Raw genomic sequence first — 11,414 nt, forward strand, 5'->3', positions numbered from 1 at the left:
TGATGTGCATTTCTCTGATGGCCAGTGATGCTGAGCATTTTTTCATGTGTCTGTTGGCTGTATGAATGTCTTCTTTTGAGAAATGTCTGTTCATATCCTTTGCCCACTTTTTGATGGGGTTGTTTGTTTTTTTCTTGTAAATTTGTTTGAGTTCTTTGTAGGTTCTGGATATTAGCCCTCTGTCAGATGAGTAGATTGCAAAAATTTCTCCCATTCTGTAGGTTGCCTGTTCACTCTGATGGTAACTTCTTTTGCTGTGCAGAAGCTCTTTAGTTTAATGAGATCCCATTTGTCAATTTTGGCTTTTGCTGCCATTGCTTTTGGTGTTTTAGACATGAAGTCTTTGCCCATGCTTATGTCCTGAATGGTACTACCTAGGTTTTCCTCTAGGATTTTTATGGCATTAGGTCTAACATTTAAGTCTCTAATCCATCTCGAATTAATTTTCGTATAAGGAGTAAGGAAAGGATCCAGTTTCAGCTTTCTACTTATGGCTAGCCAATTTTCCCAGCATCATTTATTAAATAGGGAATCCTTTCCCCATTTCTTGTTTCTCTCAGGTTTGTCAAAGATCAGATGGCTGTAGATGTGTGGTATTATTTCTGAGGACTCTGTTCTGTTCCATTGGTCTATATCTCTGTTTTGGTACCAGTACCATGCTGTTTTGGTTACTGTAGCCTTGTAGTATAGTTTGAAGTCAGGTAGCATGATGCCTCCAGCTTTGTTCTTTTGACTTAGGATTGTCTTGGAGATGCGGGCTCTTTTTTGGTTCCATATGAACTTTAAAGCAGTTTTTTCCAATTCTGTGAAGAAACTCATTGGTAGCTTGATGGGGATGGCATTGAATCTATAAATTACCTTGGGCAGTATGGACATTTTCATGATATTGATTCTTCCTATCCATGAGCATGGTATGTTCTTCCATTTGTTTGTGTCCTCTTTGATTTCACTCAGCAGTGGTTTGTAGTTCTCCTTGAAGAGGTCCTTTACATCCCTTGTAAGTTGGATTCCTAGGTATTTTATTCTCTTTGAAGCAATTGTGAATGGAAGTTCATTCATGATTTGGCCCTCTGTTTGTCGGTTACTGGTGTATAAGAATGCTTGTGATTTTTGCACATTAATTTTGTATCCTGAGACTTTGCTGAAGTTGCTTATCAGCTTAAGGAGATTTTGGGCTGAGACAATGGGGTTTTCTAAATATACAATCATGTCATCTGCAAAGAGGGACAATTTGACTTCTTCTTTTCCTAACTGAATACCCTTGATTTCTTTCTCTTGCCTGATTGCCCTAGCCAGAACTTCCAACACTATGTTGAATAGGAGTGGTGAGAGAGGGCATCCCTGTCTTGTGCCAGTTTTCAAAGGGAATTTTTCCAGTTTTTGCCCATTCAGTATGATATTGGCTGTGGGTTTGTCATAAATAGCTCTTATTATTTTGAGGTACGTTCCATCAATACCGAATTTATTGAGCGTTTTTTAGCATGAAGGGCTGTTGAATTTTGTCAAAAGCCTTTTCTGCATCAATTGAGATAATCATGTGGTTCTTGTCTTTGGTTCTGTTTATATGCTGGATTATGTTTATTGATTTGCGAATGTTGAACCAGCCTTGCATCCCAGGGATGAAGCCCACTTGATCATGGTGGATAAGCTTTTTGATGTGTTGCTGAATCCAGTTTGCCAGTATTTTATTGAGGATTTTTGCATAGATGTTCATCAGGGATATTGGTCTAAAATTCTCTTTTTTTGTTGTGTCTCTGCCAGGCTTTGGTATCAGGATGATGTTGGCCTCATAAAATGAGTTAGGGAGGATTCCCTCTTTTTCTATTGATTGGAATAGTTTCAGAAGGAATGGTACCACCTCCTCCTTGTACCTCTGGTAGAATTCGGCTGTGAATCCATCTGGTCCTGGACTTTTTTTGGTTGGTAGGCTATTAATTATTGCCTCAATTTCAGAACCTGCTATTAGTCTATTCAGGGATTCAGCTTCTTCCTGGTTTAGTCTTGGGAGAGTGTAAGTGTCCAGGAAATTATCCATTTCTTCTAGATTTTCTAGTTTATTTGCATAGAGGTATTTATAGTATTCTCTGATTGTAGTTTGTATTTCTGTGGGGTCGGTGGTGATATCCCTTTAATCATTTTTTATTGTGTCAATTTGATTCTTCTCTCTTTTCTTCTTTATTAGTCTTGCTAGCGGTCTGTCAATTTTGTTGATCTTTTCAAAAAACCAACTCCTGGATTCATTGATTTTTTGGAGGGTTTTTTGTGTCTCTATCTCCTTCAGTTCTGCTCTGATCTTAGTTATTTCTTGCCTTCTGCTAGCTTTCGAATGTGTTTGCTCTTGCTTCTCTAGTTCTTTTAATTGCAATGTTAGAGTGTCAATTTTAGATCTTTCCTGCTTTCTCTTGTGGGCATTTAGTGCTATAAATTTCCCTCTACACACTGCTTTAAATGTGTCCCAGAGATTCTGGTATGTTGTATCTTTGTTCTCATTGGTTTCAAAGAACATCTTTATTTCTGCCTTCATTTCGTTATGTACTCTGTAGTCATTCAGGGGCAGGTTGTTCAGTTTCCATGTAGTTGAGCAGTTTTGATTGAGTTTCTTAGTCCTGAGTTCTAGTTTGATTGCACTGTGGTCTGAGAGACAGTTTGTTATAATTTCTGTTCTTGTACATTTGCTGAGGAGTGCTTTACTTCCAATTATGTGGTCAATATTGGAGTCAGTGCGATGTGGTGCTGAGAAGAATGTGTATTCTGTTGATTTAGGGTGGAGAGTTCTATAGATGTCTATTAGGTCTGCTTGCTGCAGAGATGAGTTCAATTGCTGGATATCCTTGTTAACTTTCTGTCTCGTTGATCTGTCTAATGTTGACAGTGGAGTGTTGAAGTCTCCCATTATTATTGTATGGGAGTCTAAGTCTCTTTGTAAGTCTCTAAGGACTTGCTTGATGAATCTGGGTGCTCCTGTATTGGGTGCATATATATTTAGGATAGTTAGCTCTTCCTGTTGAATTGATCCCTTTACCATTATGTAATGGCCTTCTTTGTCTCTTTTGATCTTTGATGGTTTAAAGTCTGTTTTATCAGAGACTAGGATTGCAACCCCTGCTTTTTTTGTTCTCCATTTGCTTGGTAAATCTTCCTCCATCCCTTTATTTTGAGCCTATGTATGTCTCTGCGTGTGAGATGGGTCTCCTGAATACAGCAGACTGATGGGTCTTGACTCTTTATCCAGTTTGCCAGTCTGTGTCTTTTAATTGGAGCATTTAGTCCATTTACATTTAAGGTTAATATTGTTATGTGTGAACTTGATCCTGCCATTATGATATTAACAGGTTATTTTGCTCGTTAGTTGATGCAGTTTCTTCCTAGCCTTGATGGTCTTTACATTTTGGCATGTTTTTGCAATAGCTGGTACCGGTTGTTCCTTTCCATGTTTAGTGCTTCCTTCAGGGTCTCTTGTAAGGCAGGCCTAGTGGTAACAAAATCTCTAAGCATTTGCTTATCTGTAAAGGATTTTATTTCTCCTTCACTTATGAAACTTAGTTTGGCTGGATATGAAATTCTGGGTTGAAAATTCTTTTCTTTAAGAATGTTGAATATTGGCCCCCACTCTCTTCTGGCTTGGAGAGTTTCTGCCGAGAGATCTGCTGTTAGTCTGATGGGCTTCCCTTTGTGTGTAACCCGACCTTTCTCTCTGGCTGCCCTTAAGATTTTTTCCTTCATTTCAACTTTGGTGAATCTGGCAATTATGTGTCTTGGAGTTGCTCTTCTCGAGGAGTATCTTTGTGGCGTTCTCTGTATTTCCTGGATTTGAATGTTGGCCTGCCCTACTAGGTTGGGGAAGTTCTCCTGGATGATATCCTGAAGAGTGTTTTCCAACTTGGTTCCATTTTCCCCCTCACTTTCAGGCACCCCAATCAGACGTAGATTTGGTCTTTTTACATAATCCCATACTTCTTGCAGGCTTTGTTCATTTCTTTTTCTTCTTTTCTTTTTTGGTTTCTCTTCTCGCTTCATTTCATTCATTTGATCCTCAAGCGCTGATACTCTTTCTTCCAGTTGATCGAGTCAGTTACTGAAGCTTGTGCATTTGTCACGTATTTCTCGTGTCATGGTTTTCATCTCTTTCATTTCGTTTAGGACCTTCTCTGCATTAATTACTCTAGCCATCAATTCTTCCACTTTTTTTTCAAGATTTTTAGTTTCTTTGCGCTGCGTACGTAATTCCTCCTTTAGCTCTGAGAAGTTTGATGGACTGAAGCCTTCTTTTCTCATCTCGTCAAAGTCATTCTCCATCCAGCTTTGATCCGTTGCTGGCGATGAGCTGCGCTCCTTTGCCAGGGGAGATGTGCTCTCATTTTTTGAATTTCCAGCTTTTCTGCCCTGCTTTTTCCCCATCTTTGTGGTTTTATCTGCCTCTGGTCTTTGATGATGGTGACGTACTGATGGGGTTTTGGTGTAGGTGTCCTTCCTGTTTGATAGTTTTCCTTCTAACAGTCAGGACCCTCAGCTGTAGGTCTGTTGGAGATTGCTTGAGGTCCACTCCAGACCCTGTTTGCCTGGGTATCAGCAGCAGAGGCTGCAGAAGATAGAATATTTCTGAACAGTGAGTGTACCTGTCTGATTCTTGCTTTGGAAACTTCCTCTCAGGGGGGTACTCCACCCTGTGAGGTGTGGGGTGTCAGACTGCCCCTAGTGGGAGATGTCTCCCAGTTAGGCTACTCAGGGGTCAGGGGCCCACTTGAGCAGGCAGTCTGTCCCTTCTCAGATCTCAACCTCCGTGTTGGGAGATCCACTGTTCTCTTCAAAGCTGTCAGACAGAGTTGTTTGCGTCAGCAGAGGTTTCTGCTACGTTTCTTATTGTTTACTGTGCCCTGTCCCCAGAGGTGGAGTCTACAGAGACAGGCAGGTTTCCTTGAGCTGCTGTGAGCTCCACCCAGTTCGAGCTTCCCAGCGGCTTTGTTTACCTACTTAAGCCTCAGCAATGGCGGGCGCCCCTCCCCCAGCCTCGCTGCTGCCTTGCGGTAGATCACAGACTGCTGTGCTAGCAATGAGGGAGGCTCAGTGGGCGTGGGACCCTCCCGGCCAGGTGTGGGATATAATCTCCTGGTGTGCCCATTTCCTTAAAGTGCAGTATTGGGGTGGGAGTTACCCGATTTTCCAGGTGTTGTGTGTCTCAGTTCCCCTGGCTAGGAAAAGGGATTCCCTTCCCACTTGCGCTTCCCAGGTGAGGGGATGCCTCGCCCTGCTTCAGCACTCGCTGGTCGGGCTGCAGCAGCTGACCAGCACCGATTGTCCGGCACTCCCTAGTGAGATGAACCCACTACCTCAGTTGAAAATGCAGAAATCACCGGTCTTCTGTGTCGCTCGTGCTGGGAGTTGGAGACTGGAGCTGTTCCTATTCGGCCATCTTGCTCTGCCCCCCCCATAAAGGTCTTTATCCTCATCATCTTCATGCTAAGTAGGCTAAGGAGGAGGAGGATAAGGAGGAGTTGGTCTTGCTGTCTCATGGGTGACAGAGAATGAAGAGATAGAGGTCGAGAAGGTGGAAGAGACAGGCATAGTCAGTGTAACTTTTCAGAAATACATTCAATTTTTGTCTGACTTTTTTGCTTGTTCACTTCTCTAAAAATGTTTCTGTATGGTGCCCCTTGTTACTTCTACCATTTGTTTTAGTTGTAGTGCCTGTATCATACCATAGAAGGGCCCATGTCATAAAAGAAGTTAAAAAGCAGTCCCGAATAGTCAGAAGCCTTCTGCCAGACTGTCTAATGTCAGCTTGTTTTCTGGCACTGCTGCTTCTATGTCTTCTTCCTCATTGTTTGATCCTGGCTTAGAAGCATTCTTCTCCATCAAGTCATCTTCCGTTAATTCCTCTGGTGTGGTGTTTAGTCGCTCTTGAATTTTGACAAGATCTATTTCTTGAAACCCTTTGCCCCACCTTCTGTTTTTTTGCCATATCCACAATATCTTTTATAATTTCCTTGATTAGCTCTGTCATAAATCCTGTGAAGTCACGGACAACATTTGGACACAGTTTTCTCAAGCAGAGCTTATTGTCTCAGGCTTAATGGCTTTCACCACTTTTTCTACAACAATGATGGCGTCTTTAATGGTGTAATCTTTCTAGACTTTCATGATGGCCCTCTCCTGGGGTTCTCTTCCAAGGCATTGACAATCCTTTCCATAGAGTATATGTATAATGAGCCTTAAAGGTCCTTATGACTCCCTGTTCTAGAGGCTGAATTAGAAACATGTTTGGGGACAAGTATATGATTTCAGTGCCTTTGCTGTTGAACTCATGGGGCTCTGGGTGGCCAGGTGCACTGTCCAATATCAAAATAACTTTAAAAGGCAGTCCCTTACTGGCAAGGTATTTCCTGACTTCAATCACAAGGTATTGATGAAACCAATCCAGGAAAAGTGTTCTTGTTGTCCAGGCCTTCTTGTGGTACAATCAAAACACTGGCTGCTGGTGTTTATATTTTCCCTTCAAGGTTCAAGGGTTAGCAGATTTAAAGATAAGGGCAGTTGTGATCATAAACTCAACTGCATTTGCACAAAACAGTAGAGTTATCTAACCCTTTCTGCCTTAAATCCTGGTGCTACCTTCTCTTCCTTACTAATACATGTCCGTTGTGGTGTTTCCCCATCCACCCACCCACCCCCACAGAATAGAGCACATTCATCTGCATTAAAAACCTGCTCAGGCAGGTATCTTTTCTCCTCAAGGATTTTCTTAATGGTGTTTGGGAACTCATCTGCTGCCTCTTGATCAGCAAGAAGCTGCTTCTCTTGTTATCTTGACATTTTTAAGGCAAGCCTCTTTCTAAATCATCAAACCATCCTTTGCTGGCATTAAATTCTCCAGCTTTAGATCCTTCACCTTCCTTTTGCTTTGTCATATAACAACTTTGCTTTTTCTTGAAACAAATTCGAGTCTATAGGTATGCCTTTTTTAAAGCCTCATTTTCAAATGAGATTAAAAGGACACTTCACAAAAAATACATGGTTTTTGAACCTGTTGGTGTAGTTGCAGCGATGGCTTCACAAATTCCCTTTTTCCACAATGGTCCTTACACTGGATTCTTTTATCTAGAAATGGCAGGCAACAGCAACTGCAGTTGCAGACTCCAATTTATGGTACATACCAAGCAATTCAAGTTTTTCTTGTCATGTCATGACTTTTCTCTGCTTCTTGGGAGCAATTCCAGCATCACTAGTGGTACTTTGTATGGGTCCCATGGTTTTTATTCAAGGCTTATGATATTGCACTAAACATGACAAAAAATTAATGCAAGAACTGGCCAGGCATGGTGGCTCATGCCTGTAATCCCAGTACTTTGGGAGGCCGAGGCGGGCAGATCACGAGATCAGGAGATCGAGACCATCCTGGCTAACACGGTGAAAGCCTATCTCTACTAGAAATACAAAAAATTAGCTGGGCATGGTGGAATGTGCCTGTAGTCCCAGCTACTCGGGAGGCAGGAGAATTGCCTGAACCCGGGAGGTGGAGGTTGCAGTGAGTCAAGATCACACCATTGCATTCCAGCCTAGGCGACAGAGCTAGACTCTGTTTCAAAAATTTAAAAAAAAGCAAGAACTGAGAGAAATCAATTCTTATTTCTCTCAGTTCCTGTATATTTTTGTTTATGGTGACATGTAATTTACTGGAGAGACCAATTTCTTATGTGGTAATGGTATTACCAGATTTTTAAAATACTGTGTATTTTATTTTACGTTTATGTAACTTAATTTTTTTATTATTCTACTTTAAGTTCTGGGTTACATGTGCAGAATGTGCAGTTTTGTTACATAGGTATACATGTGCCATGGTGGTTTGTTACATCCATCCACCTGTCACCTATATTAGGTATTTCTCCTAATGCTATCCTTCCCCTAGCCCCCCAACCCCCACAGGTCCCAATGTGTGATGTTCTCCTCCCTGTGTCCATGTGTTCTCATTGTTCAACTCCCACTTATGAGTGAGAACATGAGGTGTTTAGTTTTTGATCTTGTGATAGTTTGCTGAGAATGATGGTTTCCAGCTTCATCCATGTCCCTACAAAGGACATGAACTCATTCTTTTTTATGTCTGCATAGTATTCCATGGTGTATATGTGCCACATTGTCTTAATCCAGTATGTCATTGATGGACATTTGGGTTGGTTCCAAGTCTTTGCTATTGTGAATAGTGCCACAATAAACACACATGTGCATGTGTCTTTATCATAGATTTATTTCTAATCCTTTAGATATATGCCCTGTAATGGGATTGCTAGGCCAAATGGTATTTCTAGTTCTAGATCCTTTAGGAATTGCCACACTGTTTTTCACAATGGTTGAACTAATTTACATTTTCACCAACAGTGTAAAAGTGTTCCTATTTTTCCATAACCTCTCCAGCATCTGTTGTTTCCTGACTTTTTAATGATCGCCATTCTAACTGGTGTGAAATGGTCTCATTGTGGTTTGTATTTGCATTTCTCTAATGACCAGTGATGATGAGCATTTTTTCATACATCTGTTGGCTGCATAGATGTCTTCTTTTGAAAAGTGTCTGTTCATATCCTTTGCCCATTTTTTGATGGAGTTGTTGACTTTTTTCTTGTAAATTTGTTTAAGTTCTTTGTAGATTCTGGATATTAGCCCTTTGTCAGACAGATAGATTGCAAAAATTTTCTCCCATTCTGTAGGTTGCCTGTTCACTCTGATGATAGTTTCTTTTGCTGTGCAGAAGCTCTTTAGTTTAATTAGATCCCATGTGTCAATTTTAGCTTTTGTTGCCATTGCTTTTGGTGTTTTAGACATGAAGTCTTTTCCTATGCCTATGTCCTGAATGGTATTGTCTAGGTTTTCTTCTAGGATTTTTATGGTCCTAGGTCTTACATTTAAGTCTTTGATCCATCTTGAGTTGATTTTTGTATAATGTGTAAGGAAGGGGTCCAGTTTCAGTTTTCTGCATATGGCTAGCCAGCTTTCCCAACACCATTTACTAAATAGGGAATCCTTTCCCCATTGCTTGTTTGTGTCAGGTTTGTCAAAGATCAGATGGTTGTAGATCTGTGGTGTTATTTCTGAGGCTTCTGTTCTGTTCCACTGGTCTGTATATCTGTTTTGATACCAGTGCCATGCTGTTTTGGTTACTGTAACCTTGTAGTATAATTTGAAGTCAGGCAGCGTGATACCTCCAACTTTGTTCTTCTTGCCCAAGATTTTCTTGGCTATGTGGGCTTTTTTTTTTGGTTCCATATGAAGTTTAAAGTAGTTTTTTCTAATTCTGTGTGTGAAGAAAGTCAGTAGTAGTTTGATAGGGAAAGCATTGAATCTATAAATTACTTTGGGCAGTAAGGCCATTTTCATGATATTGATTCTTCCTATACATGAGCATGCAATGTTTTTCCATTTGTTTATGTCTTCTCTTATTTCCTTCAGCAGTGATTTTTGAAGAGGTACTTCATATCCCTTGTAAGTTGGATTCCTAAGTATTTTATTCTCTTTGTAGCAATTGTGAATGGGAGTTCACTCATGATTTGGCTCTCTGTTTGTCTGTTATTGGTATATAGGAATGCTTGTCATTTTTGCACATTGATTTTGTATCCTGAGACTTTGCTGAAGTTGCTTATTAGCTTAAGGAGATTTTGGGCTGAGACGATGAGGTTTTCTCAATATACAATCATGTCATCTGCAAACAGAGACAATTTGACTCCCTCTCTTCCTATTTGAATACGCTATATTTCTTTCTCTTGCCTGATTGCCCTGGTGAGAACTTCCAATACTATATTGAAGAGGAGTGGTGAGAGAGGGTGTCCCTGCCTTGTGCCAGTTTTCAAAGGGAATGCTTCCATTTTTTCCCCATTCAGTGTGATATTGGCTGTGGGTTTGTCATAAAGAGCTCTTGTTATTTTGAGATGTATTCAATTAATACCTAGTTTGTTGAGAGTTTTCAGCATGAAGGGCTGTTGAATTTTGTCAAAAGCCTTTTCTGCATCTATTGTGATAATCATGTGGTTTTTGTCATTGGTTCTGTTTATGTGATGGATTATGTCTATTGATTTCCATATGTTGAACCAATTACACAATTCTGACTGAAAAATTAAAATTGGGCAAACTTACCACTCAATGAATGCCAAAGTTGTTGCTCTCAGATCAGCTAAAGGCAAGAGCAAAGCTTTCAGTGGAAATTTTAAAGCAGCTGGATGATCCAACTTTGAAAATGCTTTGTAGAAGCATTTCTTCAAAGAATTATAACAAGAGATGTAACATGGCTTTATCAGTACGATCCTGAAGAAAATGTACAATCAAAGCAATGGCCACTGAGAGGTGGAAGGTGTCTAGTCAAAGCGAAAGTGAACCAGTCAAGAGCAAAAGTCATTGGAACAGTTTTTTGGGATGTTCAAGGCATTTTGTTATTGACTTTCTAAAGGGTCAAAGAACATTAACGTTTGCTTATTATGAAAGTATTTTGAGAAAGTTAGACAAAGCTTTAGCAGAAAAATGCACAGAAGAGTTTCACTAGAGTCTTTCTCTACAACAAAGCTCCTGCTCATTTTTCTTTTTTTTTTTTTTTTTTTTTTTTTTTTTTTTGAGACGGAGTCTCGCTCTGCCGCCCAGGCTGGAGTGCAGTGGCCGGATCTCAGCTCACTGCAAGCTCCGCTCCCGGGTTCACGCCATTCTCCTGCCTCAGCCTCCCGAGTAGTTGGGACTACAGGCGCCCGCCACCGAGCCCGGCTAGTTTTTTTTTGTATTTTTTTTAGTAGAGACGGGGTTTCACCGTGTTAGCCAGGATGGTCTCGATCTCCTGACCTCGTGATCCGCCCGTCTCAGCCTCCCAAAGTGCTGGAATTACAGGCTTGAGCCACCGCGCCCGGCCTCCTGCTCATTTTCAATAGGAAATCATTAGGATCTACTTTACTGTCCTGATTTGGCTTCTTCTGACTTCTTTTTGTTTCCTTAATCTTAAAAAAATCTTTAAAGGACACCCATTTTTGTTCAGTTAATAATGTAAAAAATACTATACTAACATGGTTAAGTATCCAGGACACTCAGTTCTTCAGGAATGTTTTAAGTGGTTGGTATTATCACTTACTAAAGTGTTTTGAACTTGATAGAGCTTCTATTGAGAAATAAAGTTTACATTTTTAGTTTTTCTTTTTAAATTTCATTTTTCGTAAATGTTTGAAGTCCAAGATTGAAGAGATTGGTATTTCTGGATGGAAATAAAAACCCAGAAGGGAACTAAATGGAAGTTCTAAATTCGTTCCAGCATTTAGGTTTGCAACAAGAAAATATACTAGTTTAATTCTTGTTCTTTAACTTTTCATCTGGAAACACTTAAGATTTTCCCTTTATTATGGAAATTCAAGATTTTACCAGGATGTGTCTTGGTGTGATTGCATGGCATATTTCTGCCT

The sequence above is a fragment of the Macaca thibetana genome, chromosome 1 (genome assembly GCF_024542745.1).
Source record: "Macaca thibetana thibetana isolate TM-01 chromosome 1, ASM2454274v1, whole genome shotgun sequence".
Classification (NCBI taxonomy): Eukaryota; Metazoa; Chordata; class Mammalia; order Primates; family Cercopithecidae; genus Macaca; species Macaca thibetana.